This window comes from Rhipicephalus microplus, chromosome 3 (assembly GCF_043290135.1).
Source record: "Rhipicephalus microplus isolate Deutch F79 chromosome 3, USDA_Rmic, whole genome shotgun sequence".
Classification (NCBI taxonomy): Eukaryota; Metazoa; Arthropoda; class Arachnida; order Ixodida; family Ixodidae; genus Rhipicephalus; species Rhipicephalus microplus.
In genome coordinates, this window is record NC_134702.1 from 290,410,326 (window position 1) to 290,425,691 (window position 15,366).

General features: G+C 49.2%; 1 long non-coding RNA gene across 1 annotated transcript; it reads right to left on the reverse strand.

The window, feature by feature from the left end:
- Positions 1–13,493: 13,493 nt before the first annotated feature.
- On the reverse strand, positions 13,494–15,158 carry LOC142804311 (uncharacterized). Its single transcript, XR_012894583.1, has 2 exons — positions 14,945–15,158; positions 13,494–14,822 (listed from the first exon to the last, which is right to left on the reverse strand). It is a non-coding gene; the product is annotated as an uncharacterized LOC142804311 (long non-coding RNA).
- Between the last annotated feature and the right edge of the window lie 208 nt (positions 15,159–15,366).

Genomic DNA, 15,366 nt, shown 5'->3' on the forward strand with positions numbered 1-15,366 from the left:
CCACCATCAGAACATATCTTCAAAGCTATCACCCCAAAGAAAAAAAAAGCGCCACACCACCACCGGGTGGGCTCGAACCTCCAACCTTTCGTTTAACAGCCGATTGCGCTAGCCAGCTGCGCCAAGGAGACAGTCCTGCTCCACTCTCACCACAATCAGAACATATCTTCAAAGCTATTACCGCAAAGAAAAAAGCAACACACCACTCCCGGAAGGGCTCGAAACTCCAACCTTTCGGTTAAGAGCCGATCACGCTAGCCAATTGCCCCTAGGAGACAGTCGTGCTCCACTCTCACCACCGTCAGAACATTTCATCAGAGCTATCACCCCCAAAAAAAAGCGCCGCACCACCACCGGTTGCGCTCGAACCTCCAACCTTTCGTTTAACAGCCGATCGCGCTAGCTAATTGCGCCACGAAGACAGTCCTGCTCCACTCTCACCACCATCAGAACATATCTTTAAAGCTATTACCGCAAAGAAAAAAGCAACACACCACTCCCGGAAGGGCTCGAAACTCCAACCTTTTGGTTAACAGCCGATCGCGCTAGCCCATTGCGCTACGGGTGCAGTCTTGCTCGACTCTCACCATTATCAGAACATATCTTCAAAGCTATCAGCGCAAGGAAAAAAAGGCGCTGCACCACCACCAGGTGGGCTCGAACCTCCAACCTTTAGGTTAACAGCCGATCGCGCTAGCCCATTGCGCCACGGAGACAGTCTTGCTCCACTCTCACCACCATCAGAACATATCTTCAAAGCTATCAGCGCAAAGAAAAAAGCAACACACCACTCCCGGGAGGGCTCGAAACTCCAACCTTTCGGTCAACAGCCGATCGCGCTAGCCAATTGCGCCACGGAGACAGTACTGCTCCACTCTCACCACCATCAGAACATATCTTCAAAGCTATCAGCCCAAAGAAAAAAAAGCGCTGCACCACCACCGGGTGGGCTCGAACCTCCGACCTTTTGGTTAACAGCCCATCGCTAGCCAATTGCGCCATGGAGACAGTCCTGCACCACTCTCACCACCATCACAACATATCTTCAAAGCTATCAGCCCAAAGAAAAAAAAGCGCCGCACCACCACCGGGTGGGCTCGAACCTCCAACTTTTCGGTTAACAGCCGATCACGCTAGCCAGCTGCGCCAAGGAGACAGTCCTGCTCCACTCTCACCACCATCAGAACATATCTTCAAAGCTATTACCGCAAAGAAAAAAGCAACACACCACTCCCGGAAGGGCTCGAAACTCCAACCTTTCGGTTAACAGCCGATCACGCTAGCCCATTGCGCTACGGGTGCAGTCTTGCTCGACTCTCACCATCATCAGAACATATCTTCAAAGCTATCAGCGCAAGGAAAAAAAAGCGCTGCACCACCACCAGGTGGGCTCGAACCTCCAACCTTTCGGTTAACAGCCGATCGCGCTAGCCCATTGCGCCACGGAGACAGTCTTGCTCCACTCTCACCACCATCAGAACATATCTTCAAAGCTATCAGCGCAAAGATAAAAGCAACACACCACTCCCGGGAGGGCTCGAAACTCCAACCTTTCGGTCAACAGCCGATCGCGCTAGCCAATTGCGCCACGGAGACAGTACTGCTCCACTCTCACCACCATCAGAACATATCTTCAAAGCTATCAGCCCAAAGAAAAAAAAGCGCTGCACCACCACCGGGTGGGCTCGAACCTCCGACCTTTTGGTTAACAGCCCATCGCGCTAGCCAATTGCGCCATGGAGACAGTCCTGCTTCACTCTCACCACCTTCAGAACATATCTTCAAAGCTATCAGCCCAAAGAAAAAAAAGCGCCGCACCACCACCGGGTGGGCTCGAACATCCAACCTTTCGGTTAACAGCCGATCGCGCTAGCCAATTGCCCCACGGAGACAGTCGTGCTCCACTCTCACTACCGTCAGAACATTTCTTCAGAGCTATCACCCCAAAGAAAAAAAAAGCGCCGCACCACCACCGGTTGCGCTCGAACCTCCAACCTTTCGGTTAACAGCCGATCGCGCTAGCCAATTGCGCCAAGAAGACAGTCCTGCTCCACTCTCACCACCATCAGAACATATCTTCAAAGCTATTACCGCAAAGAAAAAAGCAACACACCACCACCAGGTGGGCTCGAACCTCCAACCTTTCGGTTAACAGCCGATCGCGCTAGCCAATTGCGCCACGGAGACAGTCTTGTTCCACTCTCACCACCATCAGAACATATCTTCAAAGCTATCAGCTCAAAGAAAAAAAAGCGCCGCACCATCACCGGGTGGGCTCGAACCTCCAACTTTTCGGTTAACAGCCGATCACGCTAGCCAATTGCGCCACGGTGACAGTACTGCTTCACTCTCACCACCATCAGAACATATCTTCAAAGCTATCAGCACAAAGAAGAAAAAGCGCCCCAGCATCACCGGGTGGGCTCGAACTTCCAACCTTTCGGTTAACAGCTGATCGCGCTAGCCAGCTGCGCCATGGAGACAGTCGTGCTCCACTCTCACCACCATCAGAACATATCTTCAAAGCTATCAGCGCAAAGATAAAAGCAACACACCACCACCGGGTGGGCTCAAACCTCCAACTTTTCGGTTAACAGCCGATCACGCTAGCCAATTGCGCCACGGAGACAGTCCTGCTCCACTCTCACCACCATCAGAACATATCTTCAAAGCTATCAGCCCACAGAAAAAAAGCGCCGCGCAACCACCGGGTAGGCTCGAACCTCCAACTTTTCGGTTAACAGCCAATCGCGCTAGCCAATTGCGCCACGGAGACAGTCCTGCTCCACTCTCACCACCATAAGAACATATCTTCAAAGCTACCAGCCCAAAGAAAAAAAGCGCCGCACCACCACCGGGTGGGCTCGAACATCCAACCTTTCGGTTAACAGCCGATCGTGCTAGCCAATCGCCCCACGGAGACAGTCGTGCTCCACTCTCACCACCGTCAGAACATTTTATCAGAGCTATCACCCCAAAGAAAAAAAAGCGCCGCCCCACCACCGGTTGCGCTCGAACCTCCAACCTTACGTTTAACAGCCGATCGCGCTAGCCAATTGCGCCACGAAGACAGTCCTGCTCCACTCTCACCACCATCAGAACATATCTTCAAAGCTATTACCGCAAAGAAAAAAGCAACACACCACTCCCGGAAGGGCTCGAAACTCCAACCTTTCGGTTAACAGCCGATCGCGCTAGCCCATTGCGCTACGGATGCAGTCTTGCTCGACTCTCACCATCATCAGAACATATCTTCGAAGCTATCAGCGCAAAGAAAAAAGCAACACACCACTCCCGGGAGGGCTCGAAACTCCAACCTTTCGGTCAACAGCCGATCGCGCTAGCCAATTGCGCCACGGAGACAGTACTGCTCCACTCTCACCACCATCAGAACATATCTTCAAAGCTATCAGCCCAAAGAAAAAAAAGCGCCATACCACCACCGGGTTGGCTCGAACCTCCGACCTTTTGGTTAACAGCCCATCGCGCTAGCCAATTGCGCCATGGAGACAGTCCTGCACCACTCTCACCACCATCACAACATATCTTCAAAGCTATCAGCCCAAAGAAAAAAAAGCGCCGCACCACCACCGGGTGGGCTCGAACCTCCAACTTTTCGGTTAACAGCCGATCACGCTAGCCAATTGCGCCACGGAGACAGTCCTGCTTCACTCTCACCACCTTCAAAACATATCTTCAAAGCTATCAGCGCAAAGAAAAAAAAGCGCCGCACCACCACCGGGTGGGCTCGAACATCCAACCTTTCGGTTAACAGCCGATCGCGCTAGCCAATTGCCCCACGGAGACGGTTGTGCTCCACTCTCACCACCGTCAGAACATTTCTTCAGAGCTATCACCCCAAAGAAAAAAAAAGCGCCGCACCACCACCGGTTGCGCTCGAACCTCCAACCTTTCGGTTAACAGCCCATCGCGCTAGCCAATTGCGCCATGGAGACAGTCCTGCACCACTCTCACCACCATCAGAACATATCTTCAAAGCTATCAGCTCAAAGAAAAAAAAGCGCCGCACCATCACCGGGTGGGCTCGAACCTCCAACTTTTCGGTTAACAGCCGATCACGCTAGCCAATTGCGCCACGGTGACAGTACTGCTTCACTCTCACCACCATCAGAACATATCTTCAAAGCTATCAGCACAAAGAAGAAAAAGCGCCCCAGCATCACCGGGTGGGCTCGAACTTCCAACCTTTCGGTTAACAGCTGATCGCGCTAGCCAGCTGCGCCATGGAGACAGTCGTGCTCCACTCTCACCACCATCAGAACATATCTTCAAAGCTATCAGCGCAAAGATAAAAGCAACACACCACCACCGGGTGGGCTCAAACCTCCAACTTTTCGGTTAACAGCCGATCACGCTAGCCAATTGCGCCACGGAGACAGTCCTGCTCCACTCTCACCACCATCAGAACATATCTTCAAAGCTATCAGCCCACAGAAAAAAAGCGCCGCGCAACCACCGGGTAGGCTCGAACCTCCAACTTTTCGGTTAACAGCCAATCGCGCTAGCCAATTGCGCCACGGAGACAGTCCTGCTCCACTCTCACCACCATAAGAACATATCTTCAAAGCTACCAGCCCAAAGAAAAAAAGCGCCGCACCACCACCGGGTGGGCTCGAACATCCAACCTTTCGGTTAACAGCCGATCGCGCTAGCCAATCGCCCCACGGAGACAGTCGTGCTCCACTCTCACCACCGTCAGAACATTTTATCAGAGCTATCACCCCAAAGAAAAAAAAGCGCCGCCCCACCACCGGTTGCGCTCGAACCTCCAACCTTACGTTTAACAGCCGATCGCGCTAGCCAATTGCGCCACGAAGACAGTCCTGCTCCACTCTCACCACCATCAGAACATATCTTCAAAGCTATTACCGCAAAGAAAAAAGCAACACACCACTCCCGGAAGGGCTCGAAACTCCAACCTTTCGGTTAACAGCCGATCGCGCTAGCCCATTGCGCTACGGATGCAGTCTTGCTCGACTCTCACCATCATCAGAACATATCTTCGAAGCTATCAGCGCAAAGAAAAAAGCAACACACCACTCCCGGGAGGGCTCGAAACTCCAACCTTTCGGTCAACAGCCGATCGCGCTAGCCAATTGCGCCACGGAGACAGTACTGCTCCACTCTCACCACCATCAGAACATATCTTCAAAGCTATCAGCCCAAAGAAAAAAAAGCGCCATACCACCACCGGGTTGGCTCGAACCTCCGACCTTTTGGTTAACAGCCCATCGCGCTAGCCAATTGCGCCATGGAGACAGTCCTGCACCACTCTCACCACCATCACAACATATCTTCAAAGCTATCAGCCCAAAGAAAAAAAAGCGCCGCACCACCACCGGGTGGGCTCGAACCTCCAACTTTTCGGTTAACAGCCGATCACGCTAGCCAATTGCGCCACGGAGACAGTCCTGCTTCACTCTCACCACCTTCAAAACATATCTTCAAAGCTATCAGCGCAAAGAAAAAAAAGCGCCGCACCACCACCGGGTGGGCTCGAACATCCAACCTTTCGGTTAACAGCCGATCGCGCTAGCCAATTGCCCCACGGAGACGGTTGTGCTCCACTCTCACCACCGTCAGAACATTTCTTCAGAGCTATCACCCCAAAGAAAAAAAAAGCGCCGCACCACCACCGGTTGCGCTCGAACCTCCAACCTTTCGGTTAACAGCCCATCGCGCTAGCCAATTGCGCCATGGAGACAGTCCTGCACCACTCTCACCACCATCAGAACATATCTTCAAAGCTATCAGCTCAAAGAAAAAAAAGCGCCGCACCACCACCGGGTGGGCTCGAACCTCCAACTTTTCGGTTAACAGCCGATCACGCTAGCCAATTGCGCCACTGTGACAGTCCTGCTTCACTCTCACCACCATCAGAACATATCTTCAAAGCTATCAGCACAAAGAAAAAAAAGCGCCTCAGCATCACCGGGTGGGCTCGAACTTCCAACCTTTCAATTACCAGCCGATCGCGCTAGCCAACTGCGCCAAGGAGACAGTCGTGCTCCACTCTCACCACCATCAGAACATATCTTCAAAGCTATCAGCGCAAAGAAAAAAGCAACACACCACTCCAGGAGGGCTCGAAACTCCAACCTTTCGGTTAACAGCCGATCGCGCTAGCCAATGGCGCCACGGAGACAGTCCTGCTCCACTCTTACCACCATTAGAACATATCTTCAAAGCTATCAGCCCAAAGAAAAAAAAGCGCCGCACCACCAACGGGTGGGCTCGAACCTCCAAATTTCCGGTTAACAGCCGATCACGCTAGCCAATTGCGCCACGGAGACAGTCCTGTTCCACTCTCACCACCATCAGAACATATCTTCAAAGCTATCAGCCCAAAAAAAAAGCGCCGCACCACCACCGGGTGGGCTCGAGCCTCCAACTTTTCGGTTAACAGCCGATCACGCTAGCCAATTGCGCCACGGAGACAGTCCTGCTCCACTCTCATCACCATCAGAACATATCTTCAAAGCTATCAGCCCACAGAAAAAAAAGCGCCGCACCACCACCGGGTGGGCTCGAACCTTCAACTTTTCGGTTAACAGCCGATCACGCTAGCCAATTGCGCCACGGAGACCGTCCTGCTTCACTCTCACCACCATCATAACATATCTTCAAAGCTATCAGCCCAAAGAAAAAAAAAGCCCCGCACCACCACCGGGTGGGCTCAAACTACCAACTTTTCTGTTAACAGCCGATCACGCTAGCGAATTGCGCCACGGAGACAGTCCTGCTCCACTCTCACCACCATCAGAACATATATTCAAAGCTATCAGCCCAAAGAAAAAAAAAGCGCCGCACCACCAACGGGTGGACTCGAACCTCCAACTTTCCGGTTAACAGCCGATCACGCTAGCCAATTGCGCCACGGAGACAGTCCTGCTCCACTCTCACCACCATCAGAACATATCTTCAAAGCTATCACCCCAAAGAAAAAAAAAGCGCCGCACCACCACCGGGTGGGCTCGAACCTCCAACCTTTCGTTTAACAGCCGATTGCGCTAGCCAGCTGCGCCAAGGAGACAGTCCTGCTCCACTCTCACCACAATCAGAACATATCTTCAAAGCTATTACCGCAAAGAAAAAAGCAACACACCACTCCCGGAAGGGCTCGAAACTCCAACCTTTCGGTTAACAGCCGATCACGCTAGCCAATTGCCCCTAGGAGACAGTCGTGCTCCACTCTCACCACCGTCAGAACATTTCATCAGAGCTATCACCCCCCAAAAAAAAGCGCCGCACCACCACCGGTTGCGCTCGAACCTCCAACCTTTCGTTTAACAGCCGATCGCGCTAGCTAATTGCGCCACGAAGACAATCCTGCTCCACTCTCACCACCATCAGAACATATCTTCAAAGCTATTACCGCAAAGAAAAAAGCAACACACCACTCCCGGAAGGGCTCGAAACTCTAACCTTTTGGTTAACAGCCGATCGCGCTAGCCCATTGCGCTACGGGTGCAGTCTTGCTCGACTCTCACCATTATCAGAACATATCTTCAAAGCTATCAGCGCAAGGAAAAAAAAGCGCTGCACCACCACCAGGTGGGCTCGAACCTCCAACCTTTCGGTTAACAGCCGATCGCGCTAGCCCATTGCGCCACGGAGACAGTCTTGCTCCACTCTCACCACCATCAGAACATATCTTCAAAGCTATCAGCGCAAAGAAAAAAGCAACACACCACTCCCGGGAGGGCTCGAAACTCCAACCTTTCGGTCAACAGCCGATCGCGCTAGCCAATTGCGCCACGGAGACAGTACTGCTCCACTCTCACCACCATCAGAACATATCTTCAAAGCTATCAGCCCAAAGAAAAAAAAGCGCTGCACCACCACCGGGTGGGCTCGAACCTCCGACCTTTTGGTTAACAGCCCATCGCTAGCCAATTGCGCCATGGAGACAGTCCTGCACCACTCTCACCACCATCACAACATATCTTCAAAGCTATCAGCCCAAAGAAAAAAAAGCGCCGCACCACCACCGGGTGGGCTCGAACCTCCAACTTTTCGGTTAACAGCCGATCACGCTAGCCAGCTGCGCCAAGGAGACAGTACTGCTCCACTCTCACCACCATCAGAACATATCTTCAAAGCTATCAGCCCAAAGAAAAAAAAGCGCTGCACCACCACCGGGTGGGCTCGAACCTCCGACCTTTTGGTTAACAGCCCATCGCGCTAGCCAATTGCGCCATGGAGACAGTCCTGCACCACTCTCGCCACCATCACAACATATCTTCAAAGCTATCAGCCCAAAGAAAAAAAAGCGCTGCACCACCACCAGGTGGGCTCGAACCTCCAACCTTTCGGTTAACAGCCGATCGCGCTAGCCCATTGCGCCACGGAGACAGTCTTGCTCCACTCTCACCACCATCAGAACATATCTTCAAAGCTATCAGCGCAAAGATAAAAGCAACACACCACTCCCGGGAGGGCTCGAAACTCCAACCTTTCGGTCAACAGCCGATCGCGCTAGCCAAATGCGCCACGGAGACTGTACTGCTCCACTCTCACCACCATCAGAACATATCTTCAAAGCTATCAGCCCAAAGAAAAAAAAGCGCTGCACCACCGCCGGGTGGGCTCGAACCTCCGACCTTTTGGTTAACAGCCCATCGCGCTAGCCAATTGCGCCATGGAGACAGTCCTGCACCACTCTCACCACCATCACAACATATCTTCAAAGCTATCAGCCCAAAGAAAAAAAAGCGCCGCACCACCACCGGGTGGGCTCGAACCTCCAACTTTTCGGTTAACAGCCGATCACGCTAGCCAATTGCGCCACGGAGACAGTCCTGCTTCACTCTCACCACCATCAGAACATATCTTCAAAGCTATCAGCCCAAAGAAAAAAAAGCGCCGCACCACCACCGGGTGGGCTCGAACATCCAACCTTTCGGTTAACAGCCGATCGCGCTAGCCAATTGCCCCACGGAGACAGTCGTGCTCCACTCTCACCACCGTCAGAACATTTCTTCAGAGCTATCACCCCAAAAAAAAAAAGCGCCGCACCACCACCGGTTGCGCTCGAACCTTCAACCTTTCGGTTAACAGCCGATCGCGCTAGCCAATTGCGCCACGGAGACAGTCTTGCTCCACTCTCACCACCATCAGAACATATCTTCAAAGCTATCAGCGCAAAGAAAAAAGCAACACACCACTCCCGGGAAGGCTCGAAACTCCAACCTTTCGGTCAACAGCCGATCGCGCTAGCCAATTGCGCCACGGAGACAGTACTGCTCCACTCTCACCACCATCAGAACATATCTTCAAAGCTATCAGCCCAAAGAAAAAAAAGCGCCATACCACCGGGTGGGCTCGAACCTCCGACCTTTTGATAACAGCCCATCGCGCTAGCCAATTGCGCCATGGAGACAGTCCTGCACCACTCTCACCACCATCAGAACATATCTTCAAAGCTATCAGCCCAAAGAAAAAAAGCGCCGCACCACCACCGGGTGGGCTCAAACCTCCAACTTTTCGGTTAACAGCCAATCACGCTAGCCAATTGCGCCACGGAGACAGTCCTGCTTCACTCTCACCACCATCAGAACATATCTTCAAAGCTATCAGCACAAAGAAAAAAAAGCGCCCCAGCATCACCGGGTGGGCTCGAACTTCCAACCTTTCGGTTACCAGCCGATCGCGCTAGCCAACTGCGCCAAGGAGACAGTCGTGCTCCACTCTCACCACCATCAGAACATATCTTCAAAGCTATCAGCGCAAAGAAAAAAGCAACACACCACTCCAGGAGGGCTCGAAACTCCAACCTTTCGGTTAACAGCCGATCGCGCTAGCCAATGGCGCCACGGAGACAGTCCTGCTCCACTCTTACCACCAATAGAACATATCTTCAAAGCTATCAGCCCAAAGAAAAAAAAGCGCCGCACCACCAACGGGTGGGCTCGAACCTCCAAATTTCCGGTTAACAGCCGATCACGCTAGCCAATTGCGCCACGGAGACAGTCCTGCTCCACTCTCACCACCATCAGAACATATCTTCAAAGCTATCAGCCCAAAGAAAAAAAGCGCCGCACCACCACCGGGTGGGCTCGAGCCTCCAACTTTTCGGTTAACAGCCGATCACGCTAGCCAATTGCGCCACGGAGACAGTTCTGCTCCACTCTCACCACCATCAGAACATATCTTCAAAGCTATCAGCCCACAGAAAAAAAAGCGCCGCACCACCACCGGGTGGGCTCGAACCTCCAACTTTTCGGTTAACAGCCGATCACGCTAGCCAATTGCGCCACGGAGTCCGTCCTGCTTCACTCTCACCACCATCATAACACAACTTCAAAGCTATCAGCCCAAAGAAAAAAAAGCGCCGCACCACCACCGGGTGGGCTCAAACTACCAACTTTTCTGTTAACAGCCGATCACGCTAGCGAATTGCGCCACGGAGACAGTCCTGCTCCACTCTCACCACCATCAGAACATATATTGAAATTGAAATTGAAATTTATTCCGCAACAACAAAATACATGTTACGAGGAGGGCAGGTAAAAGCTGTGAGAACAGCTTGAGAAGCCCTGACCCCCTAGTACACAGGGTAGCACAGAAAGACGTGCGGCTAAGGACAACCAAAATAAAAGTGTTTCACAATGTGCACTAAAAAAAGAAACAATGAAAGATTACAATGAAAGATCACCGAGGTAGTCGCTAGATCACATTATTATATAAACACTAATCGCAATTTTTTTGGTGATATGCTAGATATATCAATGTTATGTTCCCTAATTATGCGGTTTAGAAGTGCAGGCAGTTGAAACTTTAACATTTGATTACCGTATTTCGTTCTACATTTTGATATGTGCCACACTTCAGGTTGACGTACATTATAAGCAGGAAAATTTTTCTCTAACCTGGCTATTCTAGCAATCGTATCATTATTTTTCAATAAACCGAACTTATATAAACGGCTTAGTTTATAATCATATATTGATGCAACCTGAATGATGTAGTGTTTTTTAAACAATTCTGCTGTGTGGCTGCGATGTGGTAATTTAGAGGCAAGACGCAAAGCTTTCTTTTGCAAGATGGTAAGTTTGCAAACGTTTACAGTTTTCGTTGTGGACCATACAAGAAAGGCATAATTCAATAATGAAGAAAACAACGAGTTATATATGAGCATGTTTACAGAAACAGGAAAATAGTAGCAATGACGGCGCATGACGCCGATTATACGAGATAGTTTAGTAATAATATGGTTCACGTGATCATCCCATGTCATGTTTTGTGAAAAGTACACGCCTAATGATTTAAAACTTTTGACGACTTCAATTTCTAAATTATTTAACGAAATGATGGGAAACTGAACTTGCGTGTGGCGGGGGTGAAATAAAACAGCTTTTGTTTTTTTTATGTTTAGTTTTAGAGAGTTTTCTTGGGCCCATGTGTTAATTTTAGACAGTGCGTTATTCGCTCGGCTACCTAGATCGCTGCTACATCTGCTTGAAAAAAACAAACTTGTGTCGTCAGCATATATAATGTAATGGGCAGATTCATCAATACGAACTATCTCATTAACGTAAAGTATAAAGAGAAACGGTCCCAAAATGCTTCCCTGCGGGACGCCTGTTTTAATGGATTTTGTTGCGGAATGTTTGCCTTGAATTACGACGAATTGAGTTCGGTGTTGCAAGTATGAAGTGATTAATTTGTGTGCAACGCCTCTTATACCGTAATGGTCCAACTTTTGTAGGAGAATTTTATGATTAATGAGGTCAAAGGCTTTTGAGAAATCAAGAAAAAGACCGAGTACCATATTTCGGGATTCAAAATTCTCTAGAATGTATTCTTTTTGTGCCAGTAGCGCGAGCTCAGTAGATTTATTTTTCCGGAAGCCATACTGCGCTGAAGTAATCAAGTTGAACTTGTCAGTAAAAGAGTTCAAACGTTTCAAAATTATTTTTTCCAGACCCTTAGAGAATACAGGTAGAATCGATATAGGGCGGTAGTTGGACATGTCATTTCTGGGACCCTTTTTATAGATAACTGTCACTTTTGCTATCTGCATGTTTCGCGGGAAATGTCCTGTGGACAAACATATGTTAAAAATGTAGGCAAGACAGGGTGCTAGTATGTCAATAACATACTTAACAGGTTTCATCTGAATATTGTCCGCGTCAGTGGCTTTGCTATTACTGAGTGTCAAAAATGTCGCTACTAATTCACTCTCTGAAATTGGTTCTAGAAATATTGTTTGGTTATTTCGAATATTCATATATTTTAAAGAAGTACTACTGGTTGTAGGGCCGCCAACTGACAAAAAGAAGTCGTTAAATGCATCAGCTAAATCAGGCCCTTGAATTTCTGTACCATCTTTCACAATTTTGGTTAATTCCTCCGGTGGATTATTAAGCGTACTGTTAATTGCCTTCCAAACGTTTTCTGTACGCCCTTGCGTTGAGTTAAACAGGTTCGAATAATATAGTTTCTTTTCATCACGAAGGCGTTTGGTGACAAAGTTTCGGTGCTTTTTAAATGCTTTGAGGGCTTCAGGGGACTTACTCACAATAAATGCCTTGAACAATTGGTCCCGCTTTCTTATAAGCTTAAGGCATTCTTTATTTACCCAAGGTTTCCGACTTTTTTTAAATGTTTTAAATGACTTTAGGGGAAAACATTGAAGGTATATTTCGGTGAACTTGTTCATAAATAAATCGTATGCCAAATTGGCGGCACTCGCTGCGAACACATTGCTCCAGTCGGTTCTGCCTAAGCGCTCTCTAAAGAGGGTTAGTGTTTCAGGATTTATAAGTCTATAGGAAAATTCTGCACGCACTTGTTTGGGTACGTTATTGAGTTGGTTAACAGACATAAATATAGGCATGTGGTCACTAATATTGTGAATCAAAGTGCCAGCCGTAACAAGGGAAGTATCAAAGTTTGTTATAAAAAGATCTAAGAGTGTTGATGACTGTGAAGTGATTCGCGTAGGAGCCGTTATAACATTTTGACAATAATGCGAGCTTAACATTGATTCAAGTTCTAATTTAACACTGCTCTCAGCTAACATGTTGATGTTGAGGTCACCACCTAAAATCAAGGCATATTTTTTTTCACTCACAAATTCTAACAGTGAGTCTAAAAAAGAAAAAAACAAACGGACATTATTTGATGGAGGGCGGTAACATACACAAAACACTGATGTACCACATCTAACAGTGAGTATTTCATATAGAGGAGAAATGCAGGAGAATTCAGACATCAATTCACAGTCTATTTTACTTGAGATTAGCATAGCTACGCCACCACCCCTTTTGCCTGTGCGGTTCATGTAGTATGATTTATAAGTTGGAAACGTAAATACATCATCTTCCGAAGCAAACCACGTTTCCGAAAACATCACAACGTCAAAATTTACTTGTGCTTCACTAAAAAAATATTCGAGCTCATCCTGTTTATTCTTTCCCGATCTAAGGTTGAAATGAACGCAACTGAGGCTTTTTTCACAACAAGTGTCATACAAGTTTTTAAGATTAATAAGGTCTATAGGTGCGGTTAAGGGAAACATGTTAAGACGAGTATCAAAAGAATATCAGGAAGTAAACAATGCAATGCGGGGTAACAGTATCACAGCTTATCAAGGTCACCCAAACGACGAATGACAACCGCGCTATCACCCTCTCTTTTCCTAACGAGAATCTTGCCGTTGCAGTGCCATGAAAAACGATAGCCATTGTTCTGTGCCCAGTCTTTTGCGTTGCGCAGCAGCTCTCTGTTTTGCTGGGTCATGTTTTCAGTGATCGAAACATTCGAAGCATCTCTTAGGGCTTTCCGCCTTCCTAGCCACTTATCACGAATTGATTGCTGGGCAAATCGAACTATAATTCCGGGTGTTTTGTTTGGCTTTGCCGGAAGTCTGTGGATAGCGGCGATGTCATTCCCAGTCAGCTCTGGCAGGTTAGCAATCTTGGCCACATCATTCAACTTACACAGCAAATTCTCGTCTGGCGTAACCCGGATGCCGTGAACTTCTATGTTTAGTCTCCGACTACGAAACTCGAGATCATTCACCGTAGCTTTCAGTTGTTGAATATCACTTGAGGTGCAGTCCGCCTCTAATTTCCCAACGCGTCTGTTTAAGCTACTAATGTCCTTTTCCTGCTTAGCTTGACAGTTCAGGATGTCATCGTACTTTTGTGACAACAGCTGGATTGAGACCTTAATCTCACCAACCTGAGCCGGCAGCCCTGCTAAAGCATCAAGCCTCCTAGTTATATCTGCCAGGCAAATGGTTAACTCAGAGTCCACGCTAGTTTTCTCCCCACTTTTCGCTTTAGATGAACGGCAAGCAGCACATCGCCATGCCCTGCGACCGCTCTCTCCTTTAGTCTTAAATGTCGTCTCCGACCAGCCAGAACAACTGCCAACATGGTAAGAGGACTCACATTCGTTGCACTTCAGGACACGCCCATCACAGGGGAGGGGCTCATCACAAGACTGGCACGTGCTTGTCATGGTACGTTGTCCAGGCATTCACAGTAGCACTCAGTTCGCACTCAATTCGGGAGCATTCAATTAGGAAAAAGGCACATTATGCACAGAGAACTCAGCAAAGCACTGAAACACGGTGGCAACAGCGGTGGCGGTAAGGCGGTATTGAGAAATAAGCGAATTTACCAACCTGGGTAAGCAAAAAGAGCTGATTAGGCGAACGTCCTTTCACCGCCGCCGCCGCCACCCGTGTGTCCAGGTACGATGTCGACGCCGGAAACACGTAAACACTTCCGCAGGCTCAGTGACGTCAAGATGTGATTCCGTAGCCACGGCAACCGTTTTCAGGTAGTCTAATAAATGGAGGAAAATTGAACGTTGTAAAGGAGCGCCGCTTTGATAAATGGCTCCAGCGCAACGATTCCAACAAGGCAGGAACCCTAAAGCACCGGCCGCCGAAATGCAGGACACCAACCTGGGTAAGCAAAAAGAGCTGATTAGGCGAACGTCCTTTCACCGCCGCCGCCGCCACCCGTGTGTCCAGGTACGATGTCGACGCCGGAAACACGTAAACACTTCCGCAGGCTCAGTGACGTCAAGATGTGATTCCGTAGCCACGGCAACCGTTTTCAGGTAGTCTGGGTAAGCAAAAAGAGCTGATTAGGCGAACGTCCTTTCACCGCCGCCGCCGCCACCCGTGTCAAAGCTATCAGCCCAAAGAAAAAAAGCGCCGCACCACCATTGTGTGGGCTCGAACCTCCAACTTTTCGGTTAACAGCCGATCACGCTAGCCAATTGCGCCACGGAGACAGTCCTGCTTCACTCTCACCACCATCATAACATATCTTCAAAGCTATCAGCCCAAAGAAAAAAAAGCGCCGCACCACCACCGGGTGG